Source organism: Lissotriton vulgaris, chromosome 1_1 (assembly GCF_964263255.1).
Source record: "Lissotriton vulgaris chromosome 1_1, aLisVul1.2, whole genome shotgun sequence".
Classification (NCBI taxonomy): Eukaryota; Metazoa; Chordata; class Amphibia; order Caudata; family Salamandridae; genus Lissotriton; species Lissotriton vulgaris.
In genome coordinates this window covers 267,408,059-267,431,278 of record NC_141685.1, presented here as the reverse complement: position 1 = coordinate 267,431,278, position 23,220 = coordinate 267,408,059, and the positions used below count along the sequence as shown (strand labels likewise).

The 23,220-nt window shown below is 49.5% G+C and overlaps 1 protein-coding gene across 1 annotated transcript in view; it reads left to right on the top strand.

The window, feature by feature from the left end:
- The first annotated feature begins 263 nt into the window (after window positions 1–263).
- The window catches only part of EIF2B3 (eukaryotic translation initiation factor 2B subunit gamma), a 479,361-nt gene continuing 456,404 nt past the window's right edge, over window positions 264–23,220 (top strand). The window contains exon 1 of the mRNA XM_086952297.1: window positions 264–605. The gene's annotated coding sequence lies outside the window, so the exon portion shown is untranslated. The remainder of the gene's footprint in view (window positions 606–23,220) is intronic.

Sequence of the window (23,220 nt, the reverse complement as noted above, 5' to 3'; positions counted from 1 at the left end):
TTAGGCTTTTTGCAATTTTCCACAACTTACAAAAGCACGCACTACGTCACACATACACAAAAATACACATGCTCAAACACAAAAGGTGCATATTAAACAAGTAGGCTGGCTGATACAGACAAACATCAAACACACATAATACACACACATTGCAACGCAGGCATTAATTATAACACGTACGAAGCAGACACATGCAGGGAGCTGCGTCTGAATTTTCCCCCTTAATGAAAACTCGTGCTTTCCGAAAAACTAGGAAGCTGGTCTGGGACGGAAATTGAGCAGCTGGGACCGAGAGCGGAGGATCGATGCTGCTCTTTTTTAACAGCTGCAGCACTTACCTGAGTATACGCTGGAATCGATGAAGGAAGTGGAGTTGGAAAAATAAAGAGACCGATGCTAATCCACCTGTCCCTTTAATGGCCATTGCACTTTACGCTAGTCTTCGTTCTGCCGCAGAACAATGACGTCACTCCCGGCGCTCCCGATGTGCGTAGGCTTTTGCTAGAGGTCCCACCGGCTTCCGGTATATGAAAACGTGCGAGAGCTGCTCTCCATTCAGGACCTGTGGTTCGAGTCCCAGCCAGCCGGGAGACAGATGGTTTACAGTAGGTGATTTTGGCATTGTGTTCGAGGCAGCTGTGCTTTTTTAAAATGTATTTTAGTATGGTGATGGAGTGAATTCGGCAGTCAGAATGACGACAAAGCTTGTTTTCCTTTGCAAGACTCTATTCCCCGGGCCATGAGCAGGTCTGTCCGCAGTTGTTTAAAGAGTCTAACAATCGGATTCCACTAAACTATGTGTTTATGGAATTACTCTATGTAGGAAGTGCAGCCTGGGGGTACAGAAAGTATCATATCACAGCAGCGCCTCCCGGCATTCCGCATTCATAAAAAGTTTGGGGGTTTGTAGGGCTTTTGGATTTTAGGGCGTACATGGTCATTTTAGGGTTGAGGGTGGGTTTGTGTTTTGGGGGGCCAGGTGTAATTTAAGGGTTTAGAGCATGTTTCGGTTTGGGGTGCGAGGGTTCATTTTAGGGTTTAGGGTGTGTTTGGGTTTTAGGGTACAAGGGATAATATTAGGGTTTAGGGTGTGTTTGGGTTTGGTGTGCAAGGGTTAATTTGGGGGTTCAGGGTGTGTTTGGGTTTTGGGGTGCCAGGGTTAATTTTAGGGTTTAGGGTGTGTTTGGGTTTGGGGTGCAAGGGTTAATTTGGGGGCTCAGGGTGTGTTTGGGTTTTGGGGTGCCAGGGTTAATTTTAGGGTTTAGGGTGTGTTTGGGTTTTGGGGTGCAATGGTTAATATTGGGGTTCAGGGTGTGTTTGGGTTTTGGGGTGCCAGGGTTAAATTTAGGGTTTAGGGTGTGTTTGGGTTTGGGGTGCAAGGGTTAATTTGGGGGTTCAGGGTGTGTTTGGGTTTTGGGGCTCCCAGCTGCAGGAGGTCAGAGGTTTATCTGCAATTCATTGTGCAATCATCCAACAGTTTGCATTTTTCTGGAAAGCTGAAACCAAAGTGGTGGACGTGCTCTTTAACCTCTTCCATGCTCGTGACGGAACCGTTCCGTCATGAGCCACGGATGGGCTGTGCTGGTGACCGAACGGTTCCGTCACGGCCCTGCCGCCGCGCCTGCGCGGCAGGAATTCCGCGCCTGCGCTGACGTTCTAAAAAACGGGCGGGCCGTGACGGAACCGTTCCGTCACAAGCACAGCTCACCCGCGAGCCGTGACGGAGCGGTTCTGGCACAAGCACGGAACCGGCTCGCGGCGGCCCCACCCCCTTAGTGCTGCGACGGAATAGCCGCCGCAGCGACGGGGTTAAACAGACAAACAATTCTTGTTAAAATCACCAGACGCAAAAACATCTTATTGAAAACACAATAGTACCTTTTGAAGTATTCAGATGCTTATTTTCAAATCACCCCAAAGTCATCAGGAACAATGTCATCTTGTAAAGTTATCGGAGAGTCATTTACAAGTCCTCAGATCATCAGGAATAATGACACCTTCTGAAGTCAGCAGATACTAATTTTCAAGTCCTCCTTAACACCTTGGCTGCTAAGGCAATTCCCCTCCTGTGCTGGAAATTGCTCTAGTCCATGCATCATGACGAGCTAGCACAGCTCCAGTGTGCCTCATGACGAGGTGAGCTCATCATGAGCAGCGAAGGGGTTAAATCATCACGAATAATGACGCCTACTAGAGTCATCAGGTACTCCTTTTCAAGTCATCCTTTAATCATCACGAAAAATGACACCTTCTAAATTCATCAGATACTCATTTTCAAGTCATCCTCAAATCATCAGGCTGAGCTTCTGCAGCTTGCTGATGACTTCAAGAGCTTCATGATGTCTGATGACGTGTAAATGACTTCTAAGGTAGTTGGAAGATCATGCAATGACTCTGGGATGGCTTCTAAAGTAATCCTGTTTAACCTGGGCTTGCACATGTAGAAGCTTGCCTCCAATGTCACATTAACGAGTCATCCTGTGGTAAGTGGGTTACGATTAGCAGACGTCGATCTTCTCTTTTGGAAGGTTATGGACAAACCTCTTTAGATCGCCCAGTGATCTGCCTTTCAGTACTTTGTGAATGATACTGAGTGATTTACATTGTGTTCTTTACTGGAACCCAGTCTTCAGGGCAGGTGTGATATGGATGTGACGTTTCAGACCAAACAGATGGCGAGCAGCATGGGTCTGCACTCTGGCTTTATAGGGTGATTTATTAATGAGGTAGTTATAGAGACGTGCACCGATTAAGACTGGAGAGAATGATTGTGGCGATCGTAGCAATTCTTTTAGAGAGCTGCTGGAGTAAGTTGTGAAACAATGTTTCGGAGGCTGTTCATTTGGGCTTTGAAGGAAAGTTCACTGTTGAACAGCGCTCCACGTTTACAGCTTTTCCCACTGGCTGTATCAGTGGAGCCAGACACTCAAGCCACGATTAAGGCAGGGAGGCTGTTCTAAAAGCCTCCAGGAGCAGTGTTTCTGTTTTCTGACCAAGTGTAGCTAGTATTTCTGCTTTCAGTGGTAAACTTATGATGGGCATTTTGATAATTTGGGAGGTTACACACAATATATATATATATTAGCTAAGATGAAGCTTGGTTTCATCTGCTGTTCTCATGGGCATGCAGGATGGTGGTAGTGAATTCTTATAAACGTTTAATTTGCATTGTTGACAGTCAATCAATCAATCAATCAAACACATTTATAGAGCGTGCTACTTACCCGCTAGGGTCTCAAGGCGCTGGAGGGAGTGGGGGGGCTGAGGGGAGATTGCTGCTACTGCTCGAAGAGCCAGGTCTTGAGTTGCTTCCTAAAGGAGAGATGGTCCTGGGTCAGCCGTAGGTGGGTGGGGAGGGAGTTCCATGTCTTGGCCGCCAGGTAGGAGAAAGATCTTCCTCCGGTGGTGGTTCTGCGAATCCGTGGGACGGTGGCGAAGGCGAGGCTGGCGGATCGGAGCTGGCGGGTGGGTGTGTAGAACGTGAGGCGGTTGATGAGGTATTTGGGGCCCATGTCGTGGAGATCCTTCTGTGCGTGGGTGAGGAGCCTGAACGCGAGCCTCTTGCTGACGGGCAGCCAGTGCAGGTCTCGCAGGTGGGCAGAGATGTGGCTGTGACGGGGGATGTCCAGGATGAGTCGTGCAGAAGCGTTGTGTATGCGTTGGAGTCTTTTCTGTAGTTTGGCTGTGGTTCCAGCATAGAGGGCGTTCCCGTAGTCCAGTCAGGTGGTGACGAGGGCCTGGGTGACCGTCTTTCTGGTTTCGGTGGGGATCTACCGGAAGATCTTTCGGAGCATGCGCGGGGTGTTGAAACATGATGACGAGACGGAGTTGACTTGCTTGGTCATCGTTAGGGAGGAGTCCAGGATGAAACCCAGGTTGCGTGCGTGGTCTGTGGGAATGGGGGTGGTGCCCAGTGCAGACCAGGAGTCGTCCCAGGCAGAGGGGGATGGTCCGAGGATGAGGACTTTCTTCTTGTCTGAGTTCAGCTTCAGACGGCTGAGCTTCATCCATTCCGCAACGTCTCTCATTCCTTCCTGGAGGCTGGCTCTGGCGGTGGCGGGGTCGTTGGTGAGGGAGAGGATCAGCTAAGTGTCGTCAGCGTAGGAGATGATGTTTAGGTTGTGTTGGCGTGCGATGGCCGCGAGGGGGCTCATGTTGAAGAGGGTGGGACTGAGCGAGGAGCCTTGAGGAACGCCGCAGATGATCTTGGTGGCCGCTGAGCGGAAGGGAGGGAGGCGGACTCTCTGAGTTCTGTCGGAGAGGAAGGAGGTGATCCATTCCAAAGCTTTTCCTTGGATCCCGGCGTGGTGGAGGCGGGTTGTTAGTGTGCGGTGGCAGACTGTGTCACTGTGTCGAATGCAGCCGATAGGTCGAGGAGGATGAGGGCAGCAGTTTCCCCGTTGTCGAGCAGGGACCTGATGTCGTCGGTGGCTGCGATGAGGGCGGTCTCGGTGCTGTGATTAGCTCGGAAGCCGGACTGCGATGGGTCGAGGGAGCCGTTTGTCTCGAGGAAGGCGGTCAGCTGTTTGTTGACGGTCGATGACTTTAGCGGGGAAAGGGAGAAGCGAGATGGGGCGGAAGTTCTTGAGGTCCGTGGGGTCCGCAGTGGGTTTCTTCAGGAGGGCGCTGATTTCTGCATGCTTCCAGCTCTCTGGAAAGGTGGCAGATGCAAAGGAGTTGTTAATGATGTTCCGGAGTTGGGGTGCGATGATGAAGTCGGCTTTGTTAACCCCTTGGGCATGGCTGCGATCCTGCGCCTGTGCGGCAGAATCGCGAGTGGGCGGGTTTATGACGGCCCCCAGCCGTCATCAGCACACGCCCACCGTAGTGCACGATGGCTGGGGGCCCTCATCAGCATTGAAGGGGTTAAAGATGTGGTGTGGACAGGGGTCGGCTGGGGAGCCGTAGTGGATGGTGTTCATCACGTGGGTGGTGTCGTCAGTGCTGACGGGGGTCCAGGTGCAGAGGGTGGTGGTGGGGAGCGTTGGTTTGGTGGTTGGGTGCGTGGTCTGGGCGCCGAAGCTGTTGTGTATGTCGGCGATCTTGTAGTGGAAGAACGAGGCGAGTGAATCGCAGAGGTCTTGCGAGGGCGTGATGTCGTTGTTGCTGGCGCTGGGGTTGGAGAGCTCTTTGACGATGCTGAAGAGTTCCTTGCTGTTGTGGGTGTTGTTGTCCAGTCGTTCTCTGAATGCTGTCCTTTTGGTGGTGCGGATCAGCTGGTGATGTTTGCGGATGGCGTTCTTGAGGGCTGTCATATTTTCTGTTGACTGGTCGTGCCGCCAGGCTTTCTCGAGGGTGCGGCAGGATTTCTTGGAGTTCTTGAAGTCGTTGGTGAACCACGAGGCTTTCTTGCTGCCGGGTCTGCTGGGAGGATTCTTCAGTGGTGCAAGGGCATCGGGACAGTTGGTGAGCCACTGTGTGAGGTTGCGGGCTGCTTCGTTGTAGTCCGTAGTAGTGGTGGGAGGGTTCTGGCTCAGCGAGGTGGTGAGCTGGTCGGTGGTGATCTTGCTCCAGCATCTTCGGGGAGCCTGTTGCGGGTGGTGGTGGGTTGTGGTTTTTATGAAGTTGAAGTGGACGCAGCTGTGATCTGTCCAGTGTAGTTCGGTGGAGTGGCCTGAAGGAGATGTGGTTGTTGGAGGAGAAGACTGGGTCAAGCGTGTGGCCGGCGTAGTGGGTGGGGGTGTTCACCAGTTGTTTGAGTCCGAGGTTGTCCAGCAGGGTGCTGGTGTTGTTGTCATTGTTGTTTTCCAGGTGGAAGTTGAGGTCCCCTAGGAGGATGTAGTCTGAGGAGGTGAGGGCAAGCGGGCTGATGAAGTCTGCGATGGCTTCGCTGAATTGTGTGCGTGGTCCCGGGGGTCTGTAGATGAGGGTGCCTCTGAGGGTGGTCTTGGGGTCGGTGTGTATCTGGAAGTGAAGGTGTTCGGCGGCGGTGAGGGTGTCGTCGGAGTTAGTCGTGATGCGGATGGTGTTTCTGTGGACGATGGCGATGCCTCCTGCGGTTTGGTTGGCGCGGTCCCTCCGGGTGATTTTGTAGCCATTCGGATGGCTATGGCGATGTCGGGGGTCTAAGGAGGCGTTCATCCAAGTTTCAGTGAGGAAGGCGACGTCCGGCGCTGTTGTGTCGAGGAGGTTCCAGAGTTCGACGGCGTGCCTGTGGACGGAGCGGGTGTTGAGCAGGATGCACTTGAGGTGGCTGCTGCTGGTGCCTGGTCTGGCGGGTGCGGTGCAGGTCAGGAGGCAGGTGAATTTGCAGGCTTGGCAGGTGAAGGGTCCGTGGGTGCGTTTCGGGGTGGCTCGGTGGCAGGCGGGGTCCGGCCTGTGTTGAGTGCGCGGAGGGTGGCGGCGTCGTAGCTCCGTGGGGGTGGCTGGCAACGTCGGGGGCCAGGGGTCCTGGCGCTGGGCGTGGACGGGCGCAGACGGGCTTGCCTTAGGCGCCCCAGCGGCGCGGCCGCTGCGCGGCTTCCATAAGAGGGGCAGAGGAAGGGAGGAGCAGCTGGGAAGCGGGAGCGGGACTGCCAATGGGAAGCGAGGGGGCGGGGCCGCGGGAGATGCGAGGGGTGGGAAAAGAGTGTCACAGAAGGCAAGAGGGGGCAGGGGGGGAGAGACGGGCACAGCGGCACAACTAAACAAAAGAAATAACAGGGGCACAAGAGGAAATGAGGGGGAAGCCAAAAAAACAGCCACAAAAACAGACAACAGGGAGCAGTAAAAACCGAGCAACAGACCAGTCTGCAAGGCAGCAGACAACAGGAGCGGTAGTAGCGGTACACGGGGGGTCTGAGCGGTGGCAGAGGGAGCGACCTGCAGTGATTACAGTTTGCTAGTAAGGAGGTAGGCAAAGTCATTGCCGTTCTGCTGATCCTGGCTCAGTGTGACAGACTGTCGAGGAGCACCTGATGATGTGAAAAGCAGCCGAGAGGTCTGAGGCACAGGGAAAGTCTTGGTCCTGGGTTTTGAGCAACTCTTTCTTGATATTTAGTAGCGCTGATTCTATACACAGGCAGAGTCTGAATCCTGACTGAAAGTCACTAAGAACGTCATTTGATTTCAGGTGTATGAAATGTGGCAATTGCTGGGCCTTAAAGTTTAGTGTTCTATGTGCTGCACATTGGGAGACGGTCTATTGTCTTGCCAACTCCAGCTCAATATGGACAATCAAACGTGTTGTATGACAGAATATCAGGGTTTAAACCTGGTAGACGACAGAGGTACCTTATACACACCACAAAGGATCTACTGATGGCCTTCAGTAATGGCAGAGAGACCATTCTGATTTTCCAAACATTGACACACATCCCTTTCAAGAACCAATAAAATCCCAAATGGGGTCTCCTGACACACCAATAATTTGAGTATTTATTTGCTTCCCAATAATTCATTCCCTCACAGGAACCCCACAGTACAGCTCACTCTCACTGTTAACAACAACCAATATAAGATCAGAGCGCGTGCTAAAATAATGGTATCTCATACCAATGTATCATAATGAAATGCACAATTGCTTTGGAATAGGGAAGGACCGGAAAGGATGACATATCCAACTGCCTATTCCTAATTTAACAGTGGAGCCTTCGTCATGGCTAAACGGAGAAAGTCTCAATTGAAATATGCACTGCCATCCTTATTCCCTTCACCTTTCCACTGTTCATTGGACAGCAGCAGCCTCAGTTTTAAGGTCTATGACCCATGTGTAAAATTATTGACTACGCTACTGTTCGAGACCCAAATGAGTGCAGTCATCAAAAGGCCCACATTCAAATTCCACTTCTATGTACTATCCCCTTTCATACTCAACAGTAACATCTTGGTGAGGTTCAAATAAGACTCCTTTATTGATTTGTATTGATTTCACTTAAAATAAATTACCAGCCCTCTCCCGCCTGGAATATCTGCAAATAATGGGGAACACACTTGAAGAGTGACTTCCTTGCACTTATCCACCACCCGTATCCATATCGACTCCTGTATAATGCTCAACAGTTCTGTGAAATATGCATAGGGGCATATGGCGTTATCCATAAACTTGGAAATTGGTAATTTTGGATAAATGTATCAGACATGCCTTGTCATGGAGAAGCTACTAGTGTAGTCCAGAATTTGCAGTCAGCACAACAGGCTTTGTTAGGTTAGAGGCAAAGAACTGCAGCTGGTGCTTCAAGAGCAAGGCGAGACTCCCCAGTCAGTGTACATCCATTTACATGAAGGACCTTCAGAAGATCATCAGGCATATTGAGTCTGCTCATAACCTTGCCATTTGTTTGAGAAGTAGTTGCCATCCTGCGTCCTCTTTATGTCTCCTGAACGCTGGCAAATGTAGAAGAACGCGTGTTCTCTTGGTGAGCACTCAACAGCCCTTTTCTTCAAAACTAGGGTTGTGGATCGACACTAGCGTCTTGGCCATCTAATGTACTGGGCACATGGCCTACTAGATTTATCTAGAATGCAGGAAATAATTTCTGCTTTATAAACGTCTAGTGAAATTGATTAAAATTATCTGACACAATACAGCAAGGAAAATGATGGTTAAGATTATAATTGTAATTTCTTACTCACGGGTGCTATGCACATTTCTCATATAATGAGCTGCAAGCACATACATTTAGTCCAAATCTATTTACACCGCTGATTGACAGCACTTATTTGAGTTTCAATTAAAGACTACAACAAGCAGAGTCCCTGGCAAGGGGACATTCCCTTGGTCGTAGAACCTGTCTTGGCTATACTTGGCATCTCCACACCTATCAGGTGGCAGTTTTAACTGGACTTGCTTGGGAGGTGTAGCAGTGATGATTATGCAGACCCCCCAGGATATAGCGGCATGGATTAGCAAATTTAGCGGCACAAAAATGGAAATTTAGCGGCACAAATATGGAAATTTAGCGGCAATTTTGCGACATTTCATTTGGCTCTGGACCTTCATAAAGCGGCCTCCAGTGACCCCATCCGTCACCCGCCCTTCCTTACACTCTTTCTGCCTCCCAATTCTCCCTCTTAGTTGTGTTTTGCCGCTTTTAGCTCCTCTATCTTCCTTCCTAATTCACTCTTTCCACTGTCCCATTCAGCTTTCTGTTTCTCATGCCCCCTCCTTTCTGTGCCTCATTCACTCATCCTCTCTCTCACACACACACACACATCTTTCTCTCCTTATCGATATCTCTCTCATCAGCCCAGTCTCTTCTCCCCCCGTCCCTCTCTCTTTCCATCTTCTTATCTCTCTAGCACCCTGCCTCTCTAGTTCTCTCTTGTCGCCCTCTCTCCCTTCCTAGCCCTCTCTTCTCTCTAACTCTCATACTTTCGTTCTTCCAGACACTGTCTTTCTTCCCCTTCCTCTCTCACCCTATTTCTCGCTCATTCACCCTCCCTCTTTCTCTCCTGCTCACTCCTCTCTACTTTTCTCCACCTTTCACTTTCATTATCCATAATGAGCGTATTTCCTTTTGAAGCTCATTACCTGCCTTTGCATGTCATACCTAGGTTTACTGCCAATTTTATCTGTGAAGCAAGAGGAGTTCAGTGCTGTGGGTTCTCTGCCGTATGGTGGGCGGTGGAGGTGTGCGAGCCCCCGCTTCCTGCTGGGAATCCAATCCCATCACAATCCTCGCGTTTGTTTCATTTCCCTCCCGAGACCCCCCCCCGCTCCAGAGCTCATTACCGAGAGGAATGTCGGGATTACACTGAGGCTTGTCTTCAAGGTGTGGGGGTCGGGTGTCCACTTTGAGCCCCCCGGCCCGCCCTGCAGCGGTGTTCACGCTCACCCCACTTCACAGGCAGCGCAGTCTGTACACAGGGCAGACACACACACACTGCAAGGCACGACGCTTCTCTTCAGCAGACACCCTCACCTTGTCTCTACTCCCCTCCCCCCCCACCCTTCCCCCCCCCCCCCACCCTCTGGAAGATCGATGCCCCCCAGCCTCTGGCCACCTGCAGCCCCCGGCCCGCCCTGCAGCGGTGTCCATACGCACCCCACATCACAGGAGCGCAGTCTGTACACAGGGCACACACACACTGGAAAGCACGCCGCCCCCCTCCAGCAGACACCTCTTGCTCTCTGTTATGTTATGTTATTTATTATTTGTTAAGCGCGCATACGCCCAGGGGCTTCTTGGCGCTGGTGAGAGAGTCAAACATAACAGTACATAAAAGAGATACAATCACTGTTTACAATAGGCCTGGGAAAAAAGAAAAGTTTTAAATGCCTTCCTAAAAGCAAGGAGGTCCTTGCTATGTCGCAGAGTCAAAGGGAGGGAATTCCACAATGAGGAGGCTAAAAATTGAAAACTGCTGCCTCCCTGACGTTTCTTTTTGAAACGAGGGACCTCGAGTAGGTCTTTGTGGATTGATCTCAAACTGCGCGCAGGTATATATTTGCGCAGTAGTGATCTAAGGAACATAGGACCCTTACCCTCCAGAGCCTTAAACACAATGCAACCCACCTTGAAAGTGGCTCTTTGTTCCACAGGCAGCCAGTGCAAGGTCTCTAGTCCATGTCTGATTGATTCCCACTTAGGGACTTTGCAAATAAGTCTCGCAGCTTGATTTTGCAAGTATTGCAATCTTTTAAGTTGGCCAATAGGCGCCCCCAGATAGAGGCCATTTGAGAAATCAATGTGGGACAGGACTAGAGCACTAACTGTCTGAATTAAAGCCAGACCTGTAAGAAGATGTGCTATTTTCTTGATCTTCCTCAATTGAAAAAACCCCGAGGAGACCACAGTTCCGACTTGACTCACCAAGGTAAGGTCCTCACTAAGAGTCACTCCCAAACTTTTTACTGTGCGGGATTTTTTTGGAGGCGAGCCCATGTCCGTTGGCCAAAAACTAGGACTCCAACTGATCTCACTCTTCCCAGGTAGAATGAGCTCCGTTTTTCCCGGATTTAACTTAAGGTGGTTTAGAGACATCCACCTCTGGATAAAAGACATGGTTGCTCGAAATTCCTCGGCAGCATTGTGGAAGTTTAGCACAAAGACCAGCTGCAGGTCGTCTGCATAGTTATATACATCAACCTTAAACTCTCGTAGAGAGAATAACAGTGGCCGCATATACAAATTAAATAATAAAGGGGACAAGGAGGATCCTTGAGGAACCCCACAAAAGGAAATTTTTTTAGGGGCTGTGAAGGAACCTAGTCGAACCGATTGGGTACGTCCAGAAATAAAGGACTTGAGCCAGGCCAAGGCCGAGTCCCGAAGACCGGCCTGTTCGACACGGTTGACCAAGATGGTATAGTCAACCGTGTCGAACGCCGCAGACAGGTCCAATAGCACCAAAGCCTGGTGCAAGTCCCTGTCTGCATTAGACCTTAAAGTATTCTGAACGGCCAATATCACTGCCTCAGTGGAGTGACCAGGCCGGAAGCCTGCCTGGTTGGGTTGTAAATACCCAGAGGCTTCCACAAAACTTGATAGGCAGTTGGTTACATGCGCCTCCAATATTTTGGATAAGTAAGGCAGTAACGATATTGGTCTATAATTAGAAAGGTCTGAGGAGTCAATACCAGGTTTCTTTTTCAAAGGAATCAATAAGGCCTGTTTAAAACTATTAGGAACATTCCCTGACACGAGGGAGTTATTGAGCAGTGGAATCAGGCTACTTGGGAGTGCCCGACCAATTTCTCTCATTACTTGGGGAGGGCAGGCATCCTGAGGAGATCCTGATTTAACTCTAGTGAGCAAGTCTTGAAGGGTTTGGTGAGTGATTAAAGGGAAGGAGTGCAAGGTAAGAGGATTTAAAAAAGTGTTGTCTATCGGGGCACAAACTGGAAGCTTGGATAGAGTGTCCTTAATCAGCACTATTTTGTCAATAAAGTAGTCATTCAGCGAGTTGCAGAGCAATTGTGAGGGGACAACCGGGGGAGAAGTTCTCTCATCATTGCACAACTCAGTCACAATCCTGAAAATTTCTTTCGACTTATTGGTGGCGTTAAGTATTTTAGAGGAGAAATAAGCAGTTTTGTGAGTGTGCAACGTTTTTTGGTAGGCTTTGCGAGTGGAACAGTAAGCGATCCTTGCTTGAGGACAATAATTGGAGCGCCATGTTCTTTCTTGCTGCCTCACTTCAAGTTTTAGTTTCCTCAGCTCCGGTGTGAACCACTTATGCGCGTCCGCGCCGCGTGAGTTATCAAAGCGAGTGAGGGGAACACAAACATTAATGGCCGAGTTTAGCCAGTCTTGAAGCCTACAATCGGCTATCTCCACATCTGAGCTCTGCTCTGGCAGAGTAGACTTTAATAAATTTAAAAAAGCTGACATGTCCAACGAGGACCATTTCCGAGTCTGACTGGTAGCCTTCAGCTTAAATTGAAGAGCTTTCACAACACAAAATGAGAAACTAATAGTAAAATGATCAGACCAGCTACAAGGTTTAATATCAATAAAATCAATAGCTAGATTCAATGACCAAAGTTGATCGAGACTGTGGCCCTTTTGATGGGTCTGAGTATCTATATGTATTAAATTCAGATCACTCAGAAGGTCCCTAGTCTCAGCTGCTTGGGGATCTGATAGGATGTTATCAAACCAGAGATTTAAATCCCCGACCAGGAGCAGTTTTGAATTATTAGTAGCTAACATGGCCAATTGCTCCGCAAGAATAGCAGGGAACATAACCATAGTTTGGGGCGGGCGGTATAGTAAAACCACCACAAGTGTCCCATTGACAGTATCCAATTTGGCAACAATATTCTCCACATTAGAAATATCTAAGGAGGGGAGTTGTCTAAGTTGATGTTTCTTATTGGAGATGATGGCCACCCCGCCCCCAATTTTACCTGCCGGTCGTAACACGGAGATAATATAATAATCAGCAGGCAAGGCAGCTAAGATGTCCGGTAATGAATCCGGTGTAAGCCATGTTTCGGTCAACCGGAGTAAATCCGGTTTAGTGTCGGATAGTAACAGAAAGATATCTGTCTGATGTTTGGTCATGGAACGAGTGTTTAAATAAACACATCTAAAATTACAAGTGGTACCTGGCGTGCTTTCCGAAACCGCGTAAGTAGAGGCAGAGTCCGTAGTTAGGTTGATGGGATTACTGATGCCTAGGCGAAATGTCCGCTTCACCGCGTTGAGGGGTACGGGGGGGCACTTCATGATAGAAGGTCTCAGCGCTAGTAATTCAGCAGATGTATACACCAGAGGACACACAGAGTCCTTAGCCCCTAGTCCCGGACGCTCGCGGACGAGCGCAGACGAGCTTGACTCTAGCGCGACTCCGGCGCGCCTCCGTCGCGCCCACTGCGCTCGTCCGCTGCGCTCCCTCCACCACATTACGTTTTATGTGAGGGAGCCTCGAGCGACTGGACCGCTGCCACAGGTCCCTGCGCTCTCTGGCTCCTCCCAATATGGCGCCCGTTCCCACCACCAGCCCGGCACTAGGAGCCGCGGTAGGTGAGCCGCCCTCCACACAATCGGCAGAAGCCGCGATGGACCAAGGCAGAGGGGCCGCTGTTGAGGTAAGGGTGCAAATAGCGCTATGAATCAGCCGCCCTGCACACAAATCGATACACCGTTGCAGTCACCGCATAACACACAGTAACTGTTTAAAAGCACATAGCAAGATCAAAATGCAAGTTTAAAAATTAGGTGAGCAATTGTAGTCCAGTCTGCCGTAATGCAGCGTCTCTCAAATAATGGCGCCGGGCTGCTACCACCAACCCGGAATCCACGAGTGAGGGAGGACTCCCTATCGTTTTATGGGAGGGAGCCTCGAGCGACTGGACCGCTCTCTGCCCCGCCCCCTCCGGAAGATAGCTGCCCCCGGCCTCTGGCCACCTGCAGTCCCAGGTCGGTCTGTGCGCTTCTATCGATTGTGAGCTGAGTGAGCTGCTAATGCCCCATTAAGGCCGGAATGTCATTCTTTTGTGCTTCTGTGTCCTTCCCGCCCGCCCCAATAAACAAAGTAAGTCAGACCCCCCCAGGATATAGCGGCTTTTGTAAAAATGCCGCGATTTCTACGAAAAGTGCCGATTTCGCGGGCACTTTTGTAAAAATCGCGGCATTTTTACTAAAGTGCCGATTTCGCGGCAAATATCCTGGAGGGTCTGATTATGTGTCAACATATGAGAACACCAAAGAGGGACTAAAAAAAAAAAAAAATTAGGGAATTTAAATTACCCATTAACTTGCACTGGAGTTGGAAATCGGGTATCCGCTGCTTGACGCAGGTGGCATATATGATGATGTCACACCCGTTTGCCCACATCATCAATATCACTCACCGTTTCAAAGTGGCTAAACAATGTCGTTTTAAGGGTTTCTCTTGGTTGAAATGGCGGAGGAGCTTGTAAGGTCCCCCTCTGTGTCTCGAGTGCATCCCTTTATTTTTCAGTTTTTTAATATCTCATATAAACCCATAGGTGTTACTGAATCAAAGTGTCCAGAGCGGCACCCTTGTTATAAGGTGGCTGACGCGCGTTTATTTCGTAAATTGCCGTGAATACTACTGCAATCGACTTTTACCCCTTCCGTGATCCATCTGCTTGTCCCCGGTCCGCCACGGCTTGTGCCGGTTGTTGCGGAGGGACACTTAGCAACGGAACACTCAGCAGCGTCATCAGAGCTGTCCCCGCCCCTTCCTCCTACATCTTCCCCTCCACAGCGCGGACGCACGCAGCTAGAGCGGCACCCTTGTTGTAAGGTGGCTGATGCGCGTGTTAGAATTGTGTGGAAGAGACTCTGTGAATATCTCCAGTCTTGCAGTGAATTAAAACTGTAAATATTCATCTTTACTTTGGGGCTTTGTTCTTGCTTGCACTCTGTGCCAGTTCTAGGCGCCATGCTTGCATGTTTTTAAATTACCGTTTTTATCTTGTAAATTGCAGTGAATACTACTGCAATCGACTTTTACCCCTTCCGTGATCCATCTGCTTGTCCCCGGTCCGCCACAGCTTGTGCCGGTTGTTGCGGAGGGACACTTGGCAACGGAACACTCAGCAGCGTCATCAGAGCTGTCCCCGCCCCTTCCTCCTACATCTTCCCCTCCACAGCGCGGACGCACGCAGCGGCGCGCCGAAGGCAAGCCCGTCCGCGTCAGGACGCCGCCTGCCGCCTTGATTCCTGCCTATTTCCTCAGCTGCTTAGCGATAAGCCTTTCTACCAGCCATCATGCTTTGTTACTCTCGAGAGGAACTATTCGCCCTCAATCCCAAACATTTGACTACTTTCCATAAAATTTGTGCTATACCGAGCACACTGAAGGACACTATCAGCAAAACTACTGCCTCTATTGTGTCCTTACCTAGCCTTGATCGCTTTGTTTCTATGAACTCGGATACGACCAAAGGATCTATTCAGATATCCGCTTTATATCTCAATACTAGATCAATCCCCAAGCACGCCCTGGAGGTATGGAGCCTTTTAGACACTGAGCGACCTGACATCTGTTTCTTCACGGAAACCTGGCTACAGAGCCAAGCCTCGCATGATGTGGCTATTGCCTTCCCCCTGGACTATCCTCTTATCAGGCAAGATAGAGAAGGTAGGAGAGGCGGAGGTGTTGCTGTGGCGGCCAGATCCCCTATCTCCATTACCCTGCTCGAATCCTTCGTCAATCCTTTGCTTGAAATAACAATAGTTAACATCATGTATAATAAAATGTCACTGGGGAGGGCCGCCCTAGTCTATAGACCTCCGAGAGACAAAACTAAGTTTGTTAATGTTCTCCTTGACATCATAGCTTCTCATGTATTGGCCACAGATAATTTTATTTTGGTAGGAGATTTAATTACCATGCAGAACTTGTCCACAATGAAGATACCTGCCACCTATTCTCAACTTTAGACACCCTTTCCTTATCTCAAAGAGTTACTGGACCCACACACCCGGCGGGGCACACCCTAGATTTAATTTTCACCAACCTCCCCAGCCTTAAGTGTGAGCCTCCACTACCCATGGCCTGGACTGATCACCATCTTGTAAAGTTTAGCTTTTGCAAACCAACTGACTCCAGGACCTTTAATTGCTCAGACACCAAATTAATACGGCCATGGTGTAAGTTGACCTCAGAAGCATTCTCATCGGCTTTTATAGCCCCTAATTATCACATTACTAACATCAATTCAACCGCAGGGTACTTTGGACACTATTATACCTGAAACCACTGTCAAGGTAAAATCAATAGCATCACCGTGGTTTACGGAGAAACTCAAAGCTGACAAATTCGCCAGTAGATCGGCGGAAAGGCTGTGGAGAAAGACTGGAACGCCTGAAAATCGCCTGAACTATAAACGGATCCACTCCAATTACCTGAAAAACATAAAGGCTGCTAAATCCGCCTACCTCACCCATAGGATCAATAAAGCCGCCCACTCGAGCAAAGAATTATATAAAATAGTCAATGTGTTTACCTCTCCGCAGGTGGAGCAGTCAGCATTTCTGCCCACTGCACAGTGGGTTAACTCACTTGCAGTTTACATTGTTAACAAAATTAAGACAATCTATTCCACATTTGCTGCCCCTAAACTTGATATCCCTCAAATCGGAGAGGCCCCTCCATGCCACCTCTCTACCCCTGCCCACAGCAAGTCCCCTTCCATTGTGGAATTTGAGCCCACCACTACTGCGGAAGTGTTAGAAACCCTCTTGAAGGTGAAATCTGGCTCCCCCACTGATTCTTTGGCCCCGCGTAAGTGTAATCAGATCTTTCCGTCACTGATCGGCCCCCTCACCAACATCTTTAATGCCTCGTTTGATCTGGCCTCGTTCCCCAGTTGTTGGAAGGTGGCTCAGATCAAACCTATTCTTAAAAAACCTAACAGTGACCCCACTATCCTGTCCAATTACAGGCCAATCTCGCTTCTGCCTTACTTTGGAAAGGTACTGGAACATCTGGTCAACAAGCGAGTCTCTGCTTTCATTGAGGAACAGGGACTCCTTGATCCCTCGCAGTCAGGGTTCTGTGCTGCCCACGGGACCGACACCGCAGTAATGGAGGTAGTGGACAACATTCGCCTCACTCTTGACAGAGGTGAGTCTGCCGTCCTTATTCTATTGGATCTATCGGCTGCCTTTGACACCGTCTCCCACAGCATTCTTCATCAACGACTGTGGGAGATTGGTGTCAGAGGTAAAGCCCGTGCTTGGTTTGAGAGCTATCTGGCAGGCCGGCACACATACGTAAAGGTGGATACCCTGGAATCCAGTAAGATCCCCCTTTCTGTAGGAGTTCCCCAGGGATCAATCTTAAGTCCCCTGCTTTTCAATCTGTATCTCACCCCTTTGGCCAATATTATAAAATCATTTGGGTTTTCCACAGTGTCTTACGCGGACGACACTCAGGTGTTGATTACCTGCAGTTTGGATTTTCTTGATACTCGTTCTAGATTCCAGAAATGTTTGATTGCGATTAGGGACTGGATGAATGCCAACACTCTCCAACTGAATTACAGCAAGACAGAAATAATGCTGTTTGGTAAGGCCAAGCAGATATGGACACAAGATTGGTGGCCGCAAGAAATGGGACTCTGCCCAGAGCCCAAAGAAGTGGTACGTGACCTGGGAATCATGCTTGAACCCACCCTTTCTATGAAGTCCCACATCAATCTAGTGTCTCGTACCCGCTATGGCATATTGCGCAAGCTGCGTAAAATATTCAAATGGCTCCCCCTCGAATCTAGGAAGCCCTTGATTCAGGGGCTCATTATCAGTCGTTTAGACTATGGTAATGCCCTGTTTGCCTCCTTTAATGAGTGTCTGCTGACCAAGCTACAAACTGTTCAGAACACCCCAGCTCGTTTGGTACTTGGCCTGTCCCCTAGGTCACCCTCTTTGCCTAGTCTTAAGGATTTACGCTGGCTCTCTGTGCGCCTAAAAAGCCACTTCAAGATACTCAGTATCGTCCATAAGCTCCTTATGGGAACTGGTCCCTCCTACCTAGCAAAGAAACTGGTCTGGTACAACCCCTCCAGAGTTTTAAGATCTAGCTCTAAATGCCTTCTGGTCCAGCCAAGGGCCAGGACCACGATAAATGGCTGTCCTACTCTGGAACAAACTGCCCCTCCATCTGTCGTCCCTATCTAACCATTCAGCCTTTCGGAAAGGTCTGAAAACATGGCTCTTCCCCGATGAACTAGTGTCACTGTCTTTAACTCATGGTTGTCGTCTCTTTCTGCTAAGCGCCTTGAGACCTTTCTGGTGAATCGTGCGCTATACAAGAACTTATGACTATGACTAATGAGGTAGGCTTTTCTTTGTAACATCTACTTGCCTCAACTCTCTCTTCTGTAAATGGAGAACTAGTTCTAAAACCTGAAAATTTAGTTATGTGCTGTGAACATATTCTTTCAAGTGTACGGCTACTGATGATTTCATATTTTCAGTAGAGATGTTCCTGTTGCCTTTTTTTAATTGTAACTTCAGTTCTCCTGTTTTTCCAATACATTGTATTGTATTGTAATTGCATTTATATAGCGCTTACTACTCCTGACGAGGCGTCGAAGCGCTTTTTCGGCAGTAGCACGCTACTCCAGGACCCATAGAGGATTAGTGTTGAATTAGTATAGTGAAACATGCAAGTACATTTTAAGTGGTGGAAAGGTTAGTCAGTTATTTGGATTTGGAATGATAGCAGAAGGATAGAGGAGGAAAAAGGTTTGTATTTATATAGCGCTTGTTGACGCACGTTATTCAGGAAGCCCATAAAGGATTAGTGGTGAATTAATATGGTGCAATATGAAGTAATTTCAGTGGTGGATATTAGTCAGTTATTTGGAGTGAGAAGGATAGAGGAGGGATAAAAGGTATGAAAGGTTTGCATTCATATAGCACTTGTTACCCCTGATGGGTGTTAAAACGCTTTTCTGGCGAGTAGCACGCCACTCCGGAACCCATAAAGGATTAGTGTTGAAAATTAGTATAGTAAAATATGAAGTAATTTGAGTAGTGGATATGTTATTCAGTTATTTCGGTAGAGAAGGTTAGGTGGTGGGATAGAAGAGGGAAAGAGGTTTGTATTTATATAGCTCTTGCTACCCCTGAGGGGGTTTTGAAGCGCAAGTAGCACGCTCCTCTGGAACCCATCAGGATTAGTGTTGTTAAACCAAAAGGACATTTCAGTAGAAGTATGCAATGTGTCGAATCACAAGTGGCAAAGCTTTTGATGAAATGTGTTCACCCATGTGTGAGTGTAGTACTATCACGTTTTTTTTTTTTAAACAAATTTAATTTGTCAAGTGGCACATATCCTGCAGGGCACTGTACCCCAGGGATGTCTGTACCATCGGAACATGTAATATTGACTTTGACATTTTGCAGAATGATACCCAATAAAAATTAAAGGTAATACAATAAAAATCTAACTCCCCCTCCCTCCCAACCCCTCCACCGTTCACACTATACACCCACTCTAAACAGAACCATTCTAATGTTAAAGTAGAGCTACCCACCAGGGTTCCAACGCCCACCCCTCTCCCGGACTCCTCCCCTATGAGCCGTCGACTTATACATACGGGACCCGTTCTACCAGAACCAGGTCTAGGAGCAAACCCCAATAGTCTTCCCACCTTTCCATATTTTAAAGTGTTTTAGGGGGCACCCCCTGGCAGTGAATATGGGTTTCTCCAGGCCCATGCAAAAGTCCAGGCCATTCTTCCATGTGGCTAAGTCAGGGTGCCTTGGTGCTTTCCACGCCCTCGCTATGTCCCTTTTGGCTAATGTAAGTCCCAACAACAATAAATGGCATTTGTAAACGTTGCCACCTATCCACTCCATGACGTGTAGTAGTTCTAGTTTTGGCGAGCGGGGAAGATCCCAGCACCTCCGATAGTCAGTTGTAAACCCCCCCCTCCAAAAACGATCTAGGGAGAGAAGCTGCCAAACCGTGTGAATCAACATACCTTCCTCCCGGTTACATCTGAGACATACAGGGGAGGCAATCAACCCCGCCCTCCATAAACGCATGCCTATGTATGCATTTAAACTGGACCAGGCGCACCGCTATGGCCGCTCCTCGTGGGGCAATCAGGGCCTCCACCCTATCCTCTTCCTCAAAGGGACCTAAATTCCCCTCCTAATCCTCCCCGGAGTTTCTGTAGTGTGGAGGAGCAGTGGATTATCAGGGTTTGATATATCCTGGAGATCTTACGGTCCTGGAGTTCTCCCATACAAACCTTGGCCTCCAGGGGGCTAAACTTAGCCAAAGACTCCAATCCCGCTAGACTGGGTTATAGAGCATGTCGAAATTGTAGATTCTTGAAGAAAAGGGACTTTGGCATATGAAATTCCGCCCGAAGGTCATGGAAGGATTTCAGTACTGGAGCCCTCATGACATCCCCCAAGACCGATATCCCTATATGATCCCAGCCCTGGAATCCCTGCATGGCAGCTAGTTGTGGCAACCGCCCATTATCCCAGAGGGAAGTCTCCTGTGTTAGTGTGTTCCACCACCCCATCCTACGCAATGCCTGCCTCCAGATCTGAACCACAACCTTCGTTGCCAAGGGTAATGACCCCCGCAGTGATGCTGAGTATAATACCTTGTGCAGCGAGTGGTCTCCCAGGAGCCGCCTTTCTACTGCGTATGCCGTGTCCTCCCGATTGCCATACCACCATTCGTTCAATACAAGCAAATGAGATGCCTGATAATGACAGGATATCCGACGATGCCAGTCCCCCACAGTAGATGGATAAAAAGCAAGTCCGCAGGGCCACACATATCTTGCCCCCCTCCCACAAGAACTGCCCAAGAGCCGCATTTCCTGCCTGAACCAGCGGGGGGATCGGATATGGGCGGTTCTGTAACTGATAAAGTGCGACCATCTTAAATATGGCTCATCTGTCATAGATAGTCAGTGGCATGCGGGACCAGGTCTTAATATCATCACGTACTCGCTCCCACACCTGTACTGCAGGCACATGCGTTTATGAATACCCCCAAATATTTCAGTCCTCCCGTCGCCAGCTGAATCGACTATGACCAAGCGTCCAATTCTTCCCGACCTCCGAGCCTCCACAACGTAGACTTGTGGGGAGCTATCTCATGTTTAATTATGTTGTCGCAATTAGAATAACTCGAGCATGAATACGTTCCATGATTCCTTTTTCTAATGTAGTCTGGCCAATTTATGAGTATTTAACTCTCTTTCCTATTAGTTTAACTGTCTAACCCCTCCCCCACACAAGCGGAACCAACGAAGCAGACTTGTCTTAGTTATTACTCTCTTTTTTTTTTTTTTTGTAAATAACGTTGCTTTTTTTTTAGGCCATACCACAAAACCTTCTGAGCCAGTACATCTCAATATGAATAAGCAGGTCCAGTACTTTACATCTTCCGAATACGTTTCGACATGGCACCAACAAAAGTACTTGAGAAATCAGTTTACGCTCCCCAGACGCTGTCCCAAAGAGAACACCCTGTCTCCGACATTTAACTACCGCCAGCCACGCTACCTAGTATGTCAGTACTGCCAATTCTGAACATTTTCCACAAGGCCACTGTCTAAACTGAAACACATCAGTATCACGAGTTGAAAGCACAAGGAGTCACACTTCAAAGAGACCCAGGGCACTCATTTTAGTCACAAAGTCTCGCAACAGAAGTTGCAACATAAAGTGTGGAAGAACAAGTCCCCAAATATCATCAAACGTCCTATGAGATTGCTGCATGTCATGCGATAAGTTTTCCAAGATAATGGTTTGTCACATCTCTACCACCCACAAGAAGGCTGGCGGCAGGTCCCTCTTTTCCAGGACTTCGATATAAGGCGCTTTGCCACCCCATTCATCTGGCAAACCATCACCCATTTCAGCCCCTTCCTTCTCATTGAAACAAATGTTCCCAGGTGCAGTAGAACAAACTCCTGATCTTGAGGTATAGATATTACCTCAATGCTATCAAAATGTCTGAGCACGGGGGGCGTGGCTAGCAGCCAACGATGGCGGCCGCAGCTTAGGGAGGCTCCCGCGGCAAGGCGGCATCCCACATTAATCCGCAACCATACTCCGGTAAATTTCTCAATCAGTCGGGGCGGACTGGGTCTGGTGACCGTGCGGCACCAAATGTGGCAAATTTGAGGCAGCGGCGGCCTGACAATCGGCGGAACGGAGGAGAGCGAGGAGGGTCCTACTGTCCACCTTGAAGCAGCGTGGAGGCGGGCGGAATGTGACCGGGCGGAAGCTGAGCATCGGCGGCTGCAACCACCCGGAAGTCCCGGACCTCCGTCCGAGTCGGCGGAAAACGAAAGAACGGCCACCAAGGTGCACATACCGGCTGGCGGAGGGAGAATATAGCGGACACGGCCATAAACGGCACACGGAAGAAGCAGCGGAAGACACCGCGGCTCCGGAGGCGGGGCAGCCATTGTAAGCAGCGGACCTGTCCCGACGACTGGACCCATGCGAAGCAGGTACGAGACCCCCCTGTGCGAACATGCCTGAAGTTACGGGTCTGGGTGAAGACCGCCGAGGGGAGGGGAGGGGCGATAAGTGACCCCCGCAGACCACTGGGGAAAGTCATCAACAGGGAGCGGTGCTCCGCAAGGACCTAGCCCTCCCCGCCCCCCATTGCTGGGATAGAGGCAGCACCGGACAGCTGGATGGGCTGACACGAAGAACCTTCCGGTGAACGAATGCTCCGGGCGTGTACTAGGCCCATATATTGGACAATTCCGGGGGCAGGCGTGGCAGGCCCACATTAAGCCGACCAAAGCAATTGCATGTCCTCAGGTGCTCAGAAGGGAAGTCCTACTGCGACACCGATCAGAGACAGCAGAAAGGGGTGCACGCTGCATGGCACTTGGGATAGGATAGAAGAAGTACCCTGAAAGCAAACCGCGTGCACAGGAGCCTACCCGAACCTGCGTAATCATCAGTAGGTGAACCAGTTAACAAGAACCCACACGGGGAGACCTGTATCACAATCTCCTCAGTGGCTGCCACGACGTCTACACAGGTACCACCCAAGAGACACGTGCGGAATCCATTCCTTGGACAAATAACGCTCCCCTGTTGACAAACAGGCCAATCTCTGGCTGTGTAACATGGCGAACAGAGGCCCCAGAAACAACTCCACACAGGCCAAACTTGACAAATTCGCCTACGAAAAGCAAACGCCCCCGTAGGAGCAACGTAGACCCGCCGGGAAAATGGCGGACGCAGAAGGATCAAAGAAAGCAACTCTAGACGATGTCCTGGCGGCACTGGCTCGGGTGCAGGAAACAGTAGGGGCCACGGCGACTGAAGTTACCCTGATACGTGCGGACCTTCAGAAGATGAACGAGAGGGT